The sequence below is a fragment of the Cynoglossus semilaevis genome, chromosome 15 (assembly GCF_000523025.1).
Source record: "Cynoglossus semilaevis isolate Cse_v1.0 chromosome 15, Cse_v1.0, whole genome shotgun sequence".
NCBI lineage: Eukaryota > Metazoa > Chordata > Actinopteri > Pleuronectiformes > Cynoglossidae > Cynoglossus > Cynoglossus semilaevis.
In genome coordinates this window covers 4779783-4798295 of record NC_024321.1, presented here as the reverse complement: position 1 = coordinate 4798295, position 18513 = coordinate 4779783, and positions in this window count along the sequence as shown.

Below are 18513 nucleotides of genomic sequence, written 5' to 3'. Positions count from 1 at the left end.
AGGGGGGGGGACGGGGAGGGGCAAGGATAAAAACTACAACTAGTCAGGGAGGAAAAACAGAGAGGTAGGAGGAGAACTGAGAAAAAGAAGAAAGAGGAAAATAAAAGTAGATGATGTGAAGAGTAAATAGTGTCGGAGACGAGGAAAGGAGAGAAATATGGAGACCGTAGGAGTTAGACAGTGACATGCAGACAGAGATTATGGCTTAAGCGCCGTGAGGTCAGATCACAGAGAGGTCAGGTCTCAAGGGAGCCGTTCTAAGAGGCGGTGAGGAACAACCTTGCCTTAACCCCTGGAGCTGGCTGTTCCTATTCAACTGTAGTTTTCAGATGCCACAGACAGTAGCAATTTAATGGTATCAAAACACATATAGAGAATGCAGTCACCCCCTTTATTTTGGGACTTCCACAGTATTACAAATATGCTCCCAGTCATCTCGAAGCCTCCGTGTGGAGTGGAGTGATTCTCAAAGTTTTCTCAGAGGTTAAAAAACAAACTGAAAAAATGTTGGGTTTTGCCAGACTTTTCTAAATGATTGCTCAGTCATCTGGCCAGGCTGATACATCTGGACCTATGGAGTTCACTGTCAGGTGTAATTTGAATGTCATTGGCAATCGTGTCATCAATGTGACAACCTGCACTCGGAAGCATTTACCTTTCCTCCTCCGGTGTGAAAAAAAAACGAAGCATCACAAACACATCGTGATTTGTTTGGACATGTGTTTTTTCACTGAAAACCAGTGGACGGAGCCAACACTTGGACATGGCCTGACATGATGTATCTCCTTTAATTCCTTTGGAGTGTGATATAGCTTTCACTGACCATATTTTATAAAAGAAATGCAATAAAAAAGTTGTCACTGAGTGAAATATGCTGCAAGACCTTTCCTGTGGGAAAGCAGCCTAGATTACCCAAGTACCCTAATCTAATTGAAGCCTCCATACAAATTGTACAGGAGCCTCTCTGCCATTTGTCCTCTTTTGTTAGACCAGTTTCATGGGAAGAAAAGTGCATTTGGGGACAGCGGAGATTTTGTCTAAGGTAAATGAGGGCGGATTGAGTCTTGGCCCCAGTTCGGAGTTTGTTTGTAAAACAGTGGACAGTGCCTCGAGCAAACACGGGAGCAGTGGAAGACTGTATCATGAGGCAAACGTCGGATCTAAGGAGAGCGGAAGAAACCCGATACAATAACAGATGTTTTAAAGACCACAGTCCAGATTATGTTTCAAATTTGAGTTCAGTTGCTCTCATGTCTCACTGAGCCTTAATCTCAGCTTCTTAACCAAAATGATAGAAGTTCTGCAACAAGGTTGGGGGTCCCCACCAATGAAAACCTTAACTCCAAGTTTTCATAGCTGAAGAATCTATCGAACTCCTTATGTGATTAGCTGGATGGCAGTGATTGTACTTTTAATATGAACAAAGTAAGCAAGATGAATTCTAAGAAATATTACACACAGTAATAACTCATTATGTGATAGTAGAAAACAGAATTTCAACAATTAAAGTCCATCTACATCTTGAGGACAAAGGACACACTTTTGTGGATGAGGACGTACATATCCTCCAGAGAAGACAGATGGTTTGAGAGAGGGGTAAAGGAATCCATCTACGTTAATTTGGAGAAACCATCTCTCAACAGAGGAGGTGGTTTGAGACACAACTACCTATATCCACCTATAATGTCGTCCTGAGTTCTCTTCCCAAAAAATTCAACCCTCTTTCTGACTCTCTCCCTCTATTTTAATTTCATATGACACCCAGCCAAAAATATCGCTCAGGTGAAATTATTAGTCCATATCTGTGGTATCACTCCCCTTTGACCCCTCTGACCTTGTGACTACAATCCGCCCTCCTTCGAATAGGATGGGTTTCACCACACCTCCATCCCTCCTTTCTGTAATGAACCTCGTTATGTGTACAGCCCCTTAAATACCTGGCTAAATACCAGAAGTCAGTCGGAACTGAAGAAGCCTCTTGGATGAGAGGTGAAGTGTCTTCAAAAAACTACTCCATTAAGTTGCCCTTGATGTAACTATTTTTGGATCAACAATTAAATTGTCACTGTGTAACCAGAATCATTTCGTTTTCAATGGCACTTTCTTTTTATGAAGAGACTGGAAACTGAAAATGTGTTTGTCCTTTTGTTTATCTTTAAAGAGGCAGGCAATAGAGGCACAGTACTGCACTTCAAATGTACAGAAAATGGCAGGTTTGTTACAGAGTGTTCTTGTCTTACAGCATTAAAATGATCAGTTCAAGTCCCTTGTGGTCTTTCTATATTGAAAAAGGAACGACAATAATGACTTTTGGTTTGACCCTTCAGCAGTAGTCACTACGGTGGTAGTCCAGATAGTCATTATTACACCCTTCCTGACCCAAACAAGGATTTGGGGACTAAGTGTTATCCAATCTGGAGCCTTGGCCGGCGGTAACTTCAACATTGCATCACTCTCTATTAAGTTTATATTTTCTCCAAGCCTGTACATGGGTTTCCTCCCACAGTTCATGCAGTGAAATGGGTATTAGGTAAATTGGATACTCTGAATTTACTTCATGAGCTGTAACTCCCCATACGACACTAGAAGGATTAAGCTGTAAAACATGGATGGATGGATGGATGCTATTTCTGTCGCCAGTGCGCTATCACGGTCTATATGATTCATTATTGCACATATTAACTTGATTCCGTTAGTAGTAAAGCGAATCCTGGGAAGACAAATGACCCAAAAAGATCCTTATTCCCTGGACCATGAAAGTCCCATGAAATGATTACGCTAATAAATTCACAGAGCCTCTTATTTTCATACTTGTATTTGAATTAAGTTTGACAGGGAAGTTCATAACTGGTGGGCAAGGCGATCAATAATCATGGGATGTGAAATGGACGTCCTCTGATCCTCTGTTATTACAGAATCAGAGACAGTCTGCGTCCTCATTTGTGACAATATCCTGGAAATAACCAAAGATCCACAGCTGTGAAAGTTACCCCAGAGTCATGATTGTTTGATGTCAGGCTGTTTGATGTCATGCTGGACTTATTTGGATGAAACGTGTCAGAGAAAAACATATTGTTGCTCAAAGTTCACGTCCTCCAACTTGTAGTTTTTGCTGCATAAATCTGGTCGGAGCAGATAAAGTGAGCGTCACATCTGTTTTGGTTGAATGTAAATCAGATGTAATTTGCAGGAAAGATAATACAGAGAAAAGGCCGTTGATTCCCGTGTCCAGGCGTTTCTTTCTGAACTGCTTGTTTTTGTTCTTTAGAGGAAATAAACTTGAATACATGTGAGTAACAAAAATACCCATGGTAATGGAAATTTTGTCAATCTGTGAATGTCCAAACTGGAGTCTGATTTTGGTACCAGAAAGGGTTCTTGGTTGATTTCTTCCTTTTTGTCTTTTTCATCTGTAAAGGTCACACCTTGGATACTTACTATTTTAGTTTTCTGCTTGGGTAACATTTAGCCACCTAGCTAATGTTTATTGTGGTAAACATCTCAGTATTTTGGGGTTAATCCAAAGCCGTGAATGCATTGGTAAATACCAAATAATATTGAAAACATAATGAACTTTGATCAAACTTAGCCGGGACCGTAAACTCTACACAACCCCAGGGATGGCTCGATTACTCAGTTGTTGTGAAAAAAAAATCACTAATGACTACAACAGCGAGATTTGTTTTTTTTTTACACTACATGAATATTATTTGGATTTGAAAATAAACTCTCGACACACTTCAAAACTAAATTAATCCCCTTCATCATCTCAAAAGAAACAGAAACCTTTCAACATCCTTACCAAGTCTCCTAGGACATAACGCCGCCCTAGCAAGTTGTGCCACTCTTCAGATGACAGATCTCTGTACAGTCTGTCTGTTTTTCTTCAACATTGATATGTCTCCAACAAGTGGCCAGGGACACTTCAAGTGGTAAAAGTTCCCCCTCACCCCTCGACTCGTCCTTATTTTCCAAGCCGGCCGCATAACTTCACGACCATAAACTGGCTACAGTTTAACATCCCTGGTAAATCTTCAAGTGCAACTGCAGAGTGTCGACGCCTGATGATGGCTGACCACACCTGTGCCGTATTTAAACAGCTAGGCATTATTTAGTATTGGGGCAGATGTTTTACAGCAGGACCGATTAATAAAGTGTTCTTGAACTGCCTCGTGTTACAGTGCTGCACAATGTACAACAGAGGAGCTTTGTGTCAAAGTGTGCAAAAGGCAAACATTTCCTTGACACAGTCGGCGACTAGAAGAAAATTTGTAAGTCTGTACTCGTACCGCCTGAAAGAAAAGAGTTAAACGTGTGTCGTGGCCAAATGAGGGCAACCTGACACATTCAATTAGGAGGCCGTTCAGGAGTCGTGTAATATCCTCCACACCCGCCTGACGGCAGCCATAATCTGAGTTATGTCTTTTCATTTGCCAGAATGGTCGACCAGCACAGCTTGAGTTTCTGTTAGAGGCACAACCCCAAAAAAACCAAAAAAAAAACAAGAAAGGTATTTTACATCCAGATCTGGCAGAGCACTTCGCAGCATGATGCTTAAAGGAGTGACCTTCGGGTCAGAAGGTCACCTGTGTTTGAAAACATAAAGCAGCTGCAGCAGCAGACAAGGGGCATCAGGAGCCTCGTCTGGTGCCCTTGAGCAAGGCAGCAGTCTAGATCCATTGCAGCAGCTGCTTTTCTAATGACTTTCCTTTTTTTAAACAAATGTTATAAATACCTTTTAAATAAACCCTCTCTCTTTATTCTGTAGTGACTTAATATTGTTCTTACATTTTGTGCACATGACAACACATCCATGAGATAGAAATATGTCATAAAAAGCAGGTTTTCTAATTTATATTTTTCTTCTTCATACTGTTGATGAGAAATAAATGTTCTTGTATGTATTTCACTGCTTCTGCTTGCTTCAACATGTTCTTGTGGGAATATGTGTAAAACTATTTGTAACAGTCAAAATTACACTAGTTAGAAAAAAGATGCATTCTCAGCCACTGCAGTAATAAATAACAAACAATGAAGGTTTTCAAACCCTTCGTTTTTCTGTCCCATGTGGTGGATTATTACATATTTCCCTGTCAGATAATTGTTCCACCGTGAAAAATAATTAAGTTTGGTTCTCACAATTATGTTAATGTTAAAAAAAGAAAGATTCATTCTATAGTGCAAATAATACATTATTATATCTCGATAATTTATTTTTTAATCCCTAACAATGTCAGGCCAGACCAAACTATAGATGTATTGTTGGTCTCTTTTCCGAATGCTTTGGCATCTTCTCTTCAATAAACTGTATGATGAACAGGAGTCTATTTTAGAGCCACAGGTAACAGGTGAACGTTTAGTTGACTCTGGCTCTGGGTGGTTGGACGCCCATGTTCCAAAAACAGCAGCCGAGTCCCAGAGCAGCAGTAGAAGTTCCAGAAGCAGAATGAAATATGTTCTGGATTTAAGCTTTTTTACGATAACTAAATATAAAACTCAGACTCAGAGCTATTTTCTCCTGAGTCCCGCTGTCCTTAAAAAGACCCTCATGCAAAACTATATATTCTCTGGGGCATGGACATGCAATAATGTCCCATTTTGTACCTAGTGCACCTGCAACGTGCACAGTTTCACCTCTCTTATTGGCAGATTTTCCCCAGGTTAAGGCTGAAGTATTAGGGGACATTAAACAAACTCACTCCACATGGCAGCTTCCAATGGAGGAGACATAACAAACTCATGAACACTTGACTCTACCTCCCCGGCACCGAGCAGAGGACGTGATGACAGAATGTGCATTCTGTGCAGCAAAAGGCTAATGACTCTATTTGGGTTATAGGGTCACACACATGGCAGCATGAAAACCCTGCTCTGCACTAATTACTCCCATGTTGATGGATAACTTTAAATATTAACGATTATTATTATTATTCCTACAAAAGTCGACAAGAAAAGAAGAAGATTTGAAGTTTGAGTGACATAAAAAACATCCTGTTGGATTTAGCATACATTGATGTATAACTGTGTTTATTAACTGTACTCTTAGCTACACAGATTATTGTGTTGCACTTGTGGCTTGGAATTGTATCACATGCTGTTGTTAAATCACAAAAAAACAGTGAAACCAATAATTAATAGCCATTACATGAAGTTAAAATAATGTTACAGCTCAGTTCGTGCAGATCCTAAATACTGGGCCACCAATGATGCCATTTTTACTGGGGTGTTATTTTCTAATTAAACCTCTATAGAATAAGTGCGGATCATTAAAAACTTGGACAGGCGTCCGCCGCTTGGCAGGTTGTGAGCAGTGGTAAAACAACGAGCAGGGCAAGAAACCTAGCCATGTTTAATAAAAGAGTGGGTACACATGTGTTTCGCACTCAGCCTTGTGGCAATGCCACATTCCCTTCTCCTCTTATTTTCCTGTTGTTCTTCAGATAAAGTGCAGACATCGAGCAACACATCGAGTCGTCACTGATTTTTCCAACGCATCTGTTTAACCTCAGTGTAACGACTGGTAAAAAATACTTTTTTAGATTACTTTTGTCAAAGTAATTCATTAGCTTCACACTACTCCTAACCTTTGACAGTAATAGAGCCATATTTGGATAAAACACAGACCAGTGGAAAACCCCTAAATCCAACAGTGTGTCCTGACAATTATATCTGTGGCTCAGTTTCTATCAAAATACTGTAAGCGCAGTGTGAATTGCTCCTGATGAAAGAAGTATGGAGCTGCAGTCAGACCCTTTGAATGTGTGGTGATGTTTTTTTTTCTCCTTGGGGTATGAAAATTTCAGTCAGTGTAAAATTACATATTAGAAAAGATTTGTTGCTCTCAGAAGCTAAACACATCATTTCCAACGTTGACCCGAACGGCTTCTTATTCGTTTTCTATTTCATTTATCAGTGAAAACGCTTACTGTGGGAAACCCGAGCCATGATCAGTCACAGGCTGGTTACTCTTCTAACTTCTGCTCTAAAATGGCTACAGTGTTGAAGTTCATCCATCATGACAGTAGCATGAGGCCCCCACTGTGATTTTCCTTGTACATTTCTAATTTTTACATCAGCTGTGTTTTTAGGAGCTGCTGGAATCCTGCACTATCCCTTAGTTGAAGTATTTCACTCTCACATATTTACCTGTATGTTTTTGATTATGGGGAATTTGGCCGTACATTGAAAATAACCTCTCTTGCGTCACAATGCAGTCTAAAGCTACAGGAGAAGAGAAGAGAATTCCTTGTGCTAAATCAATGCTTCTCAAAGTGTGGACTTTGGATTTTGATTCATTCTAAAATATGATGTTACTTGGTGTTAGTAAATCCCCACTTATTCTAAGTAGAGAATGGTTTGAGAATCACTGTCCTAAATGATGGTTTTCAGAGATAAAATTTTTGAAATCCAATTAATTATAATCTCTTTTTTTAAAAATAGTCACATCCTTGATTACAGTGTAAGAAGGTTTAAATTGTCACCATCAGCTTGTGACTACAATACTAAGATATAAGTTCCATCTTTCCAGGAGGACTCAGTTAACATGGTATTATTTTCAGTCATATAACATTCCTTGGCAGGCTTGGTAAAAATTTGGCATCCTAATGGAGAAGTTAGGTGACGTGAATAAATCGTTTTTCTGCATCACTGCTTCATTTACTGCCCCTAATATATGTACTCTACCTTGATTACTGTAGTGTGAAGACAAATGGATGAGGCCGTGGACTGAGCATGAGCACATGGAAGGAACATACACAAAATTTTGCTAACCTCGTGAAAAATTGACCTGGTCACCTTTACGCATTTGAAGGACAACAGATTTCTCTTTGTTTTTGGACTGTACAAAAAATAAAGAAAATACGATTCTTTAAACGGGTGGTCTATTTTGTGACCCTGTTGTTTCAATGTTCAAATTAAAATCCCCATTAGCTAATTATTTTCATCTGAGGTGCAGCCCTAATGTCTTACCAAGTCGGAAAAGTAGAAGCATAAGAACGCACCTCAACCCACTGAGGTACTGAGACTCTGCTGTAAAGTTCAATGCCAGCTGGATTCAGTCGTCTTTTTACTAGCCAACACTGTGCTGTTAAATGTACTGCAGTGCTGTATACTTGTACATATTTGTGTTTTAAGGTAATTGACTCGGTTGGGGAAAAACAGCATAAATCAATGTCACATCACCGGTTACTCTGGGAGGAAGGTGCAGTGTGTATATAGCACGTATTCTGCTATATTTCCGTGAAGGAAAAGTGCTGACATTACAAAATATTTAGGTTTAGGAGTACAACTAATTGCCAGGAAATAAAAGAGACAACATAGTGATAGATGTGTACCAGGCATCCTCACACAATTGCTATAAATCATAGAAAAAATAAATAAATAAAAAAAAAACAAAACCCAGCCAGTTGTATGACTTGGAAATGGGATAAACAGGGAGCATCCATCTGTGAAGAGACATGACTTCATACCAATGGGAACGTCCAACCTGCTCCAATATTCCATATTTACTGCTGTTTGGGTCAGAACCTTCAGGAGTGTAATTGGCTGCAGCTGATTGGTTGCTGGGTTTAATTTTCATGCATATGATGTCACACACTCTCACTAGTAGAAGTCAAAGCGTGTCAGCGGTGACAAGTCCGAATGACTAATTTTTACAGGCTACCACCAGAAGCCAAGAGCAATGGTGTTGGTATAAACTGTGCAACCGGCCCAAAACACATCCAAACACCAGTTGGAGAGACGGAGTATTTCCTGAGGATGTTCGGTGGATGACTTTATTCCACCGGACGGCTTTAATCAACCTGTGAGCACAAGTGTGTTTGAAGGTTAAATGTCACTGGACGAACACCAGAACAGAGAATTATTAAATGTCAATTTATTTTGTGTAAATTTAAAATTCAAGGATAAATATATATACAGAACCAGCCATATCATCAGTCACTGAGAAAAAAAAAATGAATACACTCACAACTTTGTATGTGTTTCTCTTAAAATGTAGAGTGGAACCTTGGTTTTTTAACAATTTTCTGTTCCTGAACCACGGATGACTGCTTATTCAAACTTTTTCAAACTCTCCCCCCACATATACAAACACCCACACACCCAACCATATCATACTCTTTCTTCCCACACCTAATTGATTTCCTTCAGGTGGGAATTTTCCGACATTAGCACTAAATTCAGAAAGCTTTTGAGGTTATAAACAGTAAAATGTGGACTTTAGTGCTGGAGGCTTTTTTTTCTTTTTCCTATTTACAAAGTTTAATAAAATATGAACCCTCTAAACCCTAAGGTTGTTGTTAAACCTTTTATAATATGGACAAAATGTCCTTATACTAATATTTTAAATATTCACATGCAGTATAAAAACAAGAAATATTGAACCACCATAAACCTGATGTTCTGTAAAGGAGTTTATTTTTTAACAGTTGTGAAGTCACAGATATTTCAAATGATCTAAATGAAAAGTGAATCCAAAACTGACATTTAACTGCATTGTCTTAGAACTTTGACAAAGCATTTGTGCTCTTTTGTTTTTTGTCCCATTTATTTCAGACATCACACTAGTTGGAATGGGTGTTGTTTTGTCTAATTTTTAGATTAGGTTTAGTTTTATTTTAGTCTGAAATCCATCTGCTCTCTAATCAGGGAAGGATTGATTCAGGTTGGATTCAAACTTAAGACACAAATAAAGACATGAAATGACCCTTCACCTTAAGACGAACTCACATACTTGTGATGACATTGAAATAGTTTTGTTCAACAGAAGTAAATATTCAATTTGAACAACATTTCATCACAACTTACCATATAAAATAAATATATCACATAGTAAAACAACAATCTGCTAATGCAATGTAACATCCTGGTCCTATAATACCTTCAGCAGATGACACCAGTTGATTTAATGCAATCGTAATGTATACAGCAGGAGGCGATGCACACGGTATGGCCTGTGAGTGAAAATAATCTCCGTCAGGAAGTTTGGTTTGATTTTCTGACAGCCTGTCATTACCGTGCTATTTATCTTAGGGAAAACTGCACCGGTTTGTCCACACTGTTTTCTGGAAACAGATGAAGGAAGTTGCAAATGAACGAGGACGGGTTTGTTAAACAGCTGCCGGCGTGGATTTTCTTCTCGACCGTGTTCAAATATTCTGAGGTCGTGTGATACTATTTTTTGTTAGCAATAAATCACCTTCACTTTCAAATGATTTAAAGGACATTAAACATAATTATCAGTGCGATTCGGCATATTTGTGGTGACAAAAGTTCCTCCCGAGGTCTCCGTGCTCACCGACTCTTCAAGTCAGTCAGGAAGAAAGAGCAGCAAGTGGCAATAAAAACCAAATGCACTGGCTTCTCATGTTGCTTGGATTAGAGCAAAACAAATAAAATCTGCTAAGGTAAATACCAGTATAGAAAACATGCTAATTTGTCAGAAAACATCATTCTTTGATTAAAACGTTTCACTTTATTGCTCTCGGTTTTGACCAACTCTCTCCTCAGCAGCTGCTAAACCGTTTCACACACTGATGAACATGTAACCACGTGACCTCCGATTTCAGTTTTACTCTCTGGATAACCCCTTTGAAGGGAGGAGATTCCTTCTTGTGGTGTTGGATCTGGACGAACCCGACATTTCTCAGCTGTTTGACATGTCTGATTGATGAAGTTCTTGGGATATTTGATGTTGTGTTAATTACACGTTTTGGTAAAACCACTGTGCTGCCTTTGCTTCCTCCTCACTGTGAGGATGTTATTCATTATTCATTATCCTCAAGCTAACATCACACTGTACAACTTTGAGTATGTGTAATGCTAGCTAATTAGCTTTTATAGCATGTTAAGTATACATATCTGAATATATGTATATGTAAAAATACATATATGTAAATATACAATATGTTATCCAGTTAAGCAGTAATTGAGAAATCATCCAATGATTTACCTTTTCTTTGTCTCATTTTCTTAATTTGATGAAGCTACACATATTGATTGAACTTAAAATAAAAACGTTTTACCAAAATACTTACATAGAATTTTGATTCAAAACTAATCCTCCCAAGAAACAGCCATGGTTGAAGTACCCTAAATATTTCAACATCACCTGTCATCATCTGCTTATTAAAATCCTGACGGCTGACGACTATAAACCCTTCACTATTGTCTATCTGTTGCAAAACACTTGAGTGATTTATGAAGTGAAACATGAGGACGAGTCTAATTTTGACCTGTGCTCACATTTAAAGTTTGCCATTGAAAACCTATCAACGCTGGACGTGTCCAATAAAAACTTCATTTGTCACTTCACTTCAGCTTTTGGTGCCATTAACTCAACTACTTCCTCTGTCATACAAAAATACACAGTATTCATTCCAGTCTTATAATTGTCACACATATTAACAGCCTTCAGAGTACTCTGTCACACCCTGACAGATACATTGTAGTGAAGAAAAAGTACTTTGTCAGATCCAGGGTGTAAACATTGAATTTGAATTGAGTTTCTGAAGATATCACACTGCCAACCTTCTATCATGGTGGTTGAAAAAGTAAAATAAATAAATAAATAAAAATACAGCTGTGAATTACAAATCAAATAAAAATTATTGAATTAAAATGAAACGAGGCACCGAGATAACAATTGGATTGGCAGTAGTGGTAGTGATCAGGAAGATGTCCAAGAAAGAAACCCAGTGGAACTCCCAAATTTTACGCCTGTAACTGTGCTTCAACACCTCGTGTGCCCTACTGTGAAACTTAATGTGTTGGAATTTATTATTAAAGCTAAGAAAGAAACAGATTGGATTAAACTTAAGTGGAGTTTCCTATCCACTTTCCCCCCAGACACCAACGCCCAAAACAAAAATGTCGATGTGTAAAAAGAAAAAAGGATCTGCTTTACTTCACTCACATTGAAGTTTAAGAGTCTCATAGAGGTATTCTAAGTATCGTGGCAAGAACTAAGGAAAATAAAGAAATCTTTCACCTCAGCCTAAACATGAGTCTCACACATAGTAGCTCCAGCACATAAACAATGTCAAGTTGGAAAGATGGCACTGATTCAGGACCCAGAGGAAACCAAAACACGGAGAGGGAGTTGGAAACATGCCACTGAACTGCTAAGGGTCCCACTCATATTCTCACTGTATACTGCATGTAATCACCACCTTACTAAAGTGATGAAAGGACAATTAACAAGATGGTGGATGGTGATGCTCATAATGCGGCCACACTCCCTCATCGGTTTTCAATTCACAGCTGCCTCCCTGTTAATCCCACTCCGTTCATTGTCAAAGTTAGATTAAAAAAAAAGAGAGAGAGATAGAGGCGGGAAGTGATCGGTTCCCTGATCATGAAGCTGCCAGACTGGAATGGATGGGAAATTTAAAATTTCCTGCTTTTGAAAAGAATGGATTTTATATACATCTGAAAGCAAAACATTAACTGTGTAGTGTTACAAAAATAGGGCACGAGGCCCAGAACTCTTCTGCCGTGTAGCATCATATGCTGTGAAATGTTTTCGCTGCAGCAGTAATCCATATTAGAAACAAATATAAACATTATTTTATAGATCCTTTTCTCTAAAGACACAGCAGTTGTGGACGACCCATCCTTAGGTGTGGGTTACATCAGGTACATCATCTGCCCTCCCTCCTCTTCTTTAATTTTGAGTTTAAGAGTGGAACCACTTCATATGTCATATGTTGGAGTATTTATTTATAAGTTATATGTTTATAAGGTATTTAATTAATTGCTTTATCTTATTTTATTGATAGGATAAACTCTCCTCTCTTTAATTTTGTCTAGCTGATTGAATGTTCATTAAAAATAAATCAGATGTAACTCAAGTTATTCTTAGTACTTGAGTACATTTTTCACAAAGTACTTTTACTTCTACTTGAGTAATAGTATTCTGAAGTAACAGTACTTTTACTTGAGTACCATTTCTGGATACTCTACCCACTTTTGAGTATAACAGAAAATAAGTTAGTAGTGATGAGACAAACCCATACAGTATACTGAGAATATTGAATATATTGAAAATCCACATGTAAAAGGCCTTGACCCTTACTTGTTTTAGCACTACTGTGGGTCATGATAGAAATAGCTCTGAAAATACTTTACAGGACAGACACTGCTACAAGCTTAGCAACCAACAGCAGAGCAATCAACTCTGACCTGGTGTCTTATCTGAGGAATGTGCAAAAACATTAACAGCCCAGTAAAAATCACATTAATTCACAATAAAAAGTCAGAATCCTGGGTGGAACTGAAGTGGATGGATTTCTGTCTAGTACCTAAACATTCCATTACCTTCTAGAATCAGCATAACCATAACACAACGGCTGAAAGTGGTTTGTCATTTGATGCTTTGGTAACGATGTAACCATGAACTGTACTTAAACTGATGAAGCCAATGGACATTGCATTTTCGAACCCATCAGTTCATTCTTTACAGATCAGAACTTTTTCTGAGAGCTTCATTACATCAGTTAATAAGGTTAAAAGTTCACTGCAGAAAACCAGGGAAAGCACTTCTGCTTTAGTCTAAGACTTCACGATTAAACTAAATGTCTGTGTAGGTTCTTAGTCATGCAGGTCATTTATTCCAGAAAATAGTTACCTCGAGGGCAACTGGACAAAGTAGGGTTTTTTTAAGATGTTTTACCTCTTGGAAGTTTCAGTTACAGAATCGCCGTATCGCACTGCTCGTGTGTGAGCCGTAGAGGTCACTGTGGTGTTCCACAGATGGGGGTGAACGCAGAGGATACATTTCCTTGTGTGTAGCAATATGGACAATGACAAATAAAGGCTCATCTTCCTCTAAAACACCTGCCCTCATGTGAACTGAAAATAAGTCAAATGTGATTCTTTCTTGTTTTATTTTTTTCTTTTTTAAGTTGGAAAAAACGAAACCACTGGAAAGAGGTTGATACTTAGTTTTGGCAGATACTGTGAGTTGGGGGGATTAGAAACGGTATCAGGGGAGAAAACCTTCCACTGACACATCAAAGCTGAAGCCATCTGCACATATTTTAACAATTATTACTGAATAACAATCCAGGAAGTGCGTTCAAATCTCCTCTTCGTGATGCACAGGTTAAACTGTTATGTTCACTCTATATGATACCGGAGGAAGACTTTAACCTTAGCTCTGTGACAATGGGCTACATGTATGTGTCCAGAATGACTTGACAAATAATGTGTAAAAGTCGACAACAATAATGTGTTAGTATGGCTTCTGCTGTTGAAAGGCTGTGCAAAGAAAGGTCGATCCAGGGCTTTGTTTCCTGCGATTGACTGCAGAGCCTGTTGTTTTTACCTGCTTGAACAATAAGCTGGCACAAAGCCTTCCAGGAGAGAGAGAGACGTCAACATGTGCAAATGCAGAAGCCTGTGTATGACTGAGGGCTGTTTATGGGACTATACACAAAGAACAGCAGGTTATTGTTAACACCGCATTGAATTCTTTACAGGACTAAACAGAAATGGAGGAAAAATGCATTTTTACCACTAAAAGGTTATGGTTTTGTTGGGCAGTGCCCAGGTATAGATGTGAGCAGTGTCAGTATGAATGTGGCAGGGTGTTGCTGGAAAACTTCTGCACCCTTCGCCCAGATAAACACAATCCGTAGCTAAAAAGGTGCAGGGAACAAACCTCAATCATCACTGAAATATTGTTTTTTCTTTTAATGGGAGCTGCTGTTGCCATTAGAATCAGTTGTTTGTTTATTTTGCATGTACTGAGTTTGATTTTTCCAACAATCTTGGAACGCCGGGACAACTCACTTTCTCATCAGCACATAAATCCAGCATCAGTTTGGGCCAAAAACAAACAATAAAAAATACACAGTTGAAATTTTGCATCTGTGGTCTGCGCTCGCAGCAAATCAGGCAAATCTGTCTGAAAGTCTTGAGCCAAACCTTGTCATCGTCTGCTGACGGTTCCACACTCGTTATCGCATAATGTTCACACACAGACCTTAGTGTCATTTGGAAACTATGGCTGTAAAAGTTTAAAAAGAAAATGTAAATTTGCCTCAATTTTTCTTTTGCAGAACTTTGCACATCTTGAAATAACTACAGAGACAGAGATTCATTTTTATATAAATAATTTAAAATATAATAATATTTTTATTACAAGGCAGACAGAACCAGATAGATAAACAACATTAACAGACAAAGCAGTAAAAAAAGCTCCCAGTTGTAGACACACACCTCTAGTTTCATTGTACAGAAAGTAAACCTTTGATCCTGAAATGCAAAGATGTGCTTTAAATGAAATCATATTGTACAATAAGCCGTGTATTACTAAAGACCATGCCGCTTGTTTAGCTGCTTGTTTTACATGCACTGACTGCAGCCAGTCGGCCAGAATAGTCAGGCAGCAGACTTAATGTAAGAGCTGTCGGCATTGAGAACATATATCACCTCCGAATAAATCAGACTGCGTCTGTTTGTTTTGGCCAGACATCACTCTCCTCTGTAGTGCTGCCATGTAATGTGGTAACACCTATGTATAGCTGTGTGAAGAGCTCTGGCAGCCATATGTGGGATCTGCACTGCATCACTGCACAGTTTTTATAAAACGCTTTGACTTTTGTAAAAAGTATTAATTTTCCGCAAATGTGATGAATGACTCCATCGCCAAGTATCATTTCAGATTACAAACCGCTGCATCTGCAGCCTTGATTAGTCTGCGTTTGAACACGCTCCACACTCCTGCACGCAACTACGTCTCCAACAGGTGTCTTCTAGTGATGAGTGGCCAAAGGGTGTTTTCGTGTATGATGTTTTTTGTTTTTACATTACTACACTGTGAGGTCAGCGAAATACGTCTGCCTTATTGGACAGTTAAAGTTTACGGACCTTAACCTGTGGGCGGAAATCTGAAATTATTTTTTTTATTATCAGCAAAGTGGTAGAACATAAAAAAAATGTGTAATGGTGTGAGAATGAAGGATGATAAAACAGAAGGAGATAATAATGGGGGAAAGTCAGGAAATGAAAAGAAAATGTTACATTTGGATATTGTAGGAAGCAGGCAGGACCCGATTGCAGTACTGGAGAGACTCTTTCAAAGGTGTAGGTAGTTTATTCAAAAAAGTTTAAATCACAAAGGAGAGGAACACAAACTCACTAGTTTGTAAGGCATGAACTCCAGAACGTGGCACAACACAGACGAACTGACACAAACGACCAGTACACTCTTCATGAACATACTAGAACAATGATCCCGCCAAGACAGAGTGAGGGAGGTGGATATATATACCTGGGCCACCAGGTGACACGAATGAGACTAATCAGAGACACAGGTGAGTGTGATCACACTAACTCCACCCAGCAGACAAGAACGGAAACACTGGCTTGCTGATGATTCACTGATGTATTTTCATATTCAAGTGGAAAGTCAGGCTTAAATCAAGCCATTATCACGCTGTCCTTAAGACAGACACATAGCAGAAGGTTCAGCTGAAGTGCACAGCCATCAGAGGTCCATTTTGTGGTCCTCATTGCACCAAGGTCACAATAATACATCTACATAATAATGTGTTCTTTGCATTTAAAAGGAAAGGCTAACACTGTTAAAGTATCTAAGTAATAAAGTAATATTTGTATTTTTATTAGTAAAGATATATGCTGATGATCTTTTTCCATGACTTCAGTCAAGTGTTTTCAATAAATACATTAACACCTATACCTTTACTCCAAATGTATTCATCCTAGCTTATTTGGTCGAAAGCTTTCACAATAGTCTACAATGAATGTGTGTTTTAAACATTTTACAGCAGGTTTTAAACTGAGCAGTTGGAGTTTGTTCGTTAGAAAAAAAAACTGAAATGAGAACACAATACAGTGGCATTGTGTTTCTTAATATGTTATGAATTCTGCACAGTTGCTCCTTGTTTACATGGTTTATCTCATTTGAAACGCTCACAGTTTGCTCAAATGAAAGTCAAATATTGTGGGGTAAATAATAAATAAAAGGTAAATTCAAACCAGCGTCACTGATTACAGTTGCTCTCTAAGCGTAGTTGCATTTTTATTTTTCCTCAGCAGACATTATCTAAAGCAGTCCTGCCTCTTGTCTACTGCTGTTGGTTAGTGGTAAATGTCCAGATTACAATACAAACTGGCACTGGTTTAAACCCATCCAATGTCTTTATATTTTCCCCAGTGTTGTCCTATCATTCTTTAAGATGTTACGAGCCTCATTTCTCTGTTTAAAACCACAATTCTTCCCTGACAAGAGACTTTTGTTATTTCTTCCACAGCCCCTTCTCTACCTTAGAATCCCAGTGTCCCCCCGGTGTGACCCTGACCTTTGGCCCTGCAGGTAGTAAATTCTCTGCTTGCTAAGGTAGCTCGGCGCCATGCTCCTCTCCTGCAGGACCTGAAGGCCTGACGGCTCTCAATAGCTTATCCTTGTCTCCCTGTTGCAGTTGATGCATCACATAAATTTGTGGTCATGATGTTGGACTGAGAGGAACAGCGGTGCCAAGCAACATACAGTTATATGTGAGTCTTAGCGGTCTCCATGTATGTTTTGGACAAAATGATAGACAGGAAGAATAGAAGAAGTCAGGCCTGAGGGTAAGTGAACTGGGAAAGTCTGGATTTGTACATTTTTGGACGAGCAATAAAAGCTCAAACTATGAGAGCAACAAAATGGCTCTTTGTGATGGATCCTTTAAGTCAGAGGAAGGTGAACAGTTAGGTAACAGTACTGACCTGTTACACTCCCTGATAATTACAGTAAATACCAAAAGTGACACTAATTATTGCAGTTTTTGCAAGTGAAATTTCTTTCTGCTCGATAGTCAGTGGGCACGTTTGTCTGATTCTTCACTATTAACAGGATATTTTATATGGAAGACAGATCTGGACTGCAGACAGGCCAGTCACACACACAAACCTAACCGTCAGGTCATGTCATGCTTTGAATGCACACTTAGTCGTGTGTGCTAATTCACCAAGCAATACTAACAAACATGTTATTGTGTCAACACAGAAATATCTGGAATTTTGAATGTTTATCTTTCATTTCATGGTTAATGCAAATAAATATGGAATTAATTCAAATAATAACAAAAAGAACATGTTATCTCAATTATTATAATGTAATATAGAGACACAATTTATTACATGATGAATATTTTTTTCAGATTTGTTCTCAGTGGATCTTCAGTCTGTGTTTTCTTTCTACATTCTTCAGATATTCCATTTCTTCTTGGAAAAAGGTGATGGTACTCTGTACTTTTAAAATTCATTTTCTAATCACTGCCAACGGGCCACAGGCGGCGGGGGCATAAAAGACGATTTATACCCAGCAGAAGTGGAAACAAACGTCTTTAGAAAACTGTTGTTGAAAGGAAACAGACTGAAAGCACAGATTTATCTTTTAGCTCAAGGACACACATCATTTATTCGTGCTTGAAGTGAGTATCATGACAAATTAGGTGTGGAGCTGACCTGTAATGAAGGATTTGCGATTGTCCAAAAAAAAAG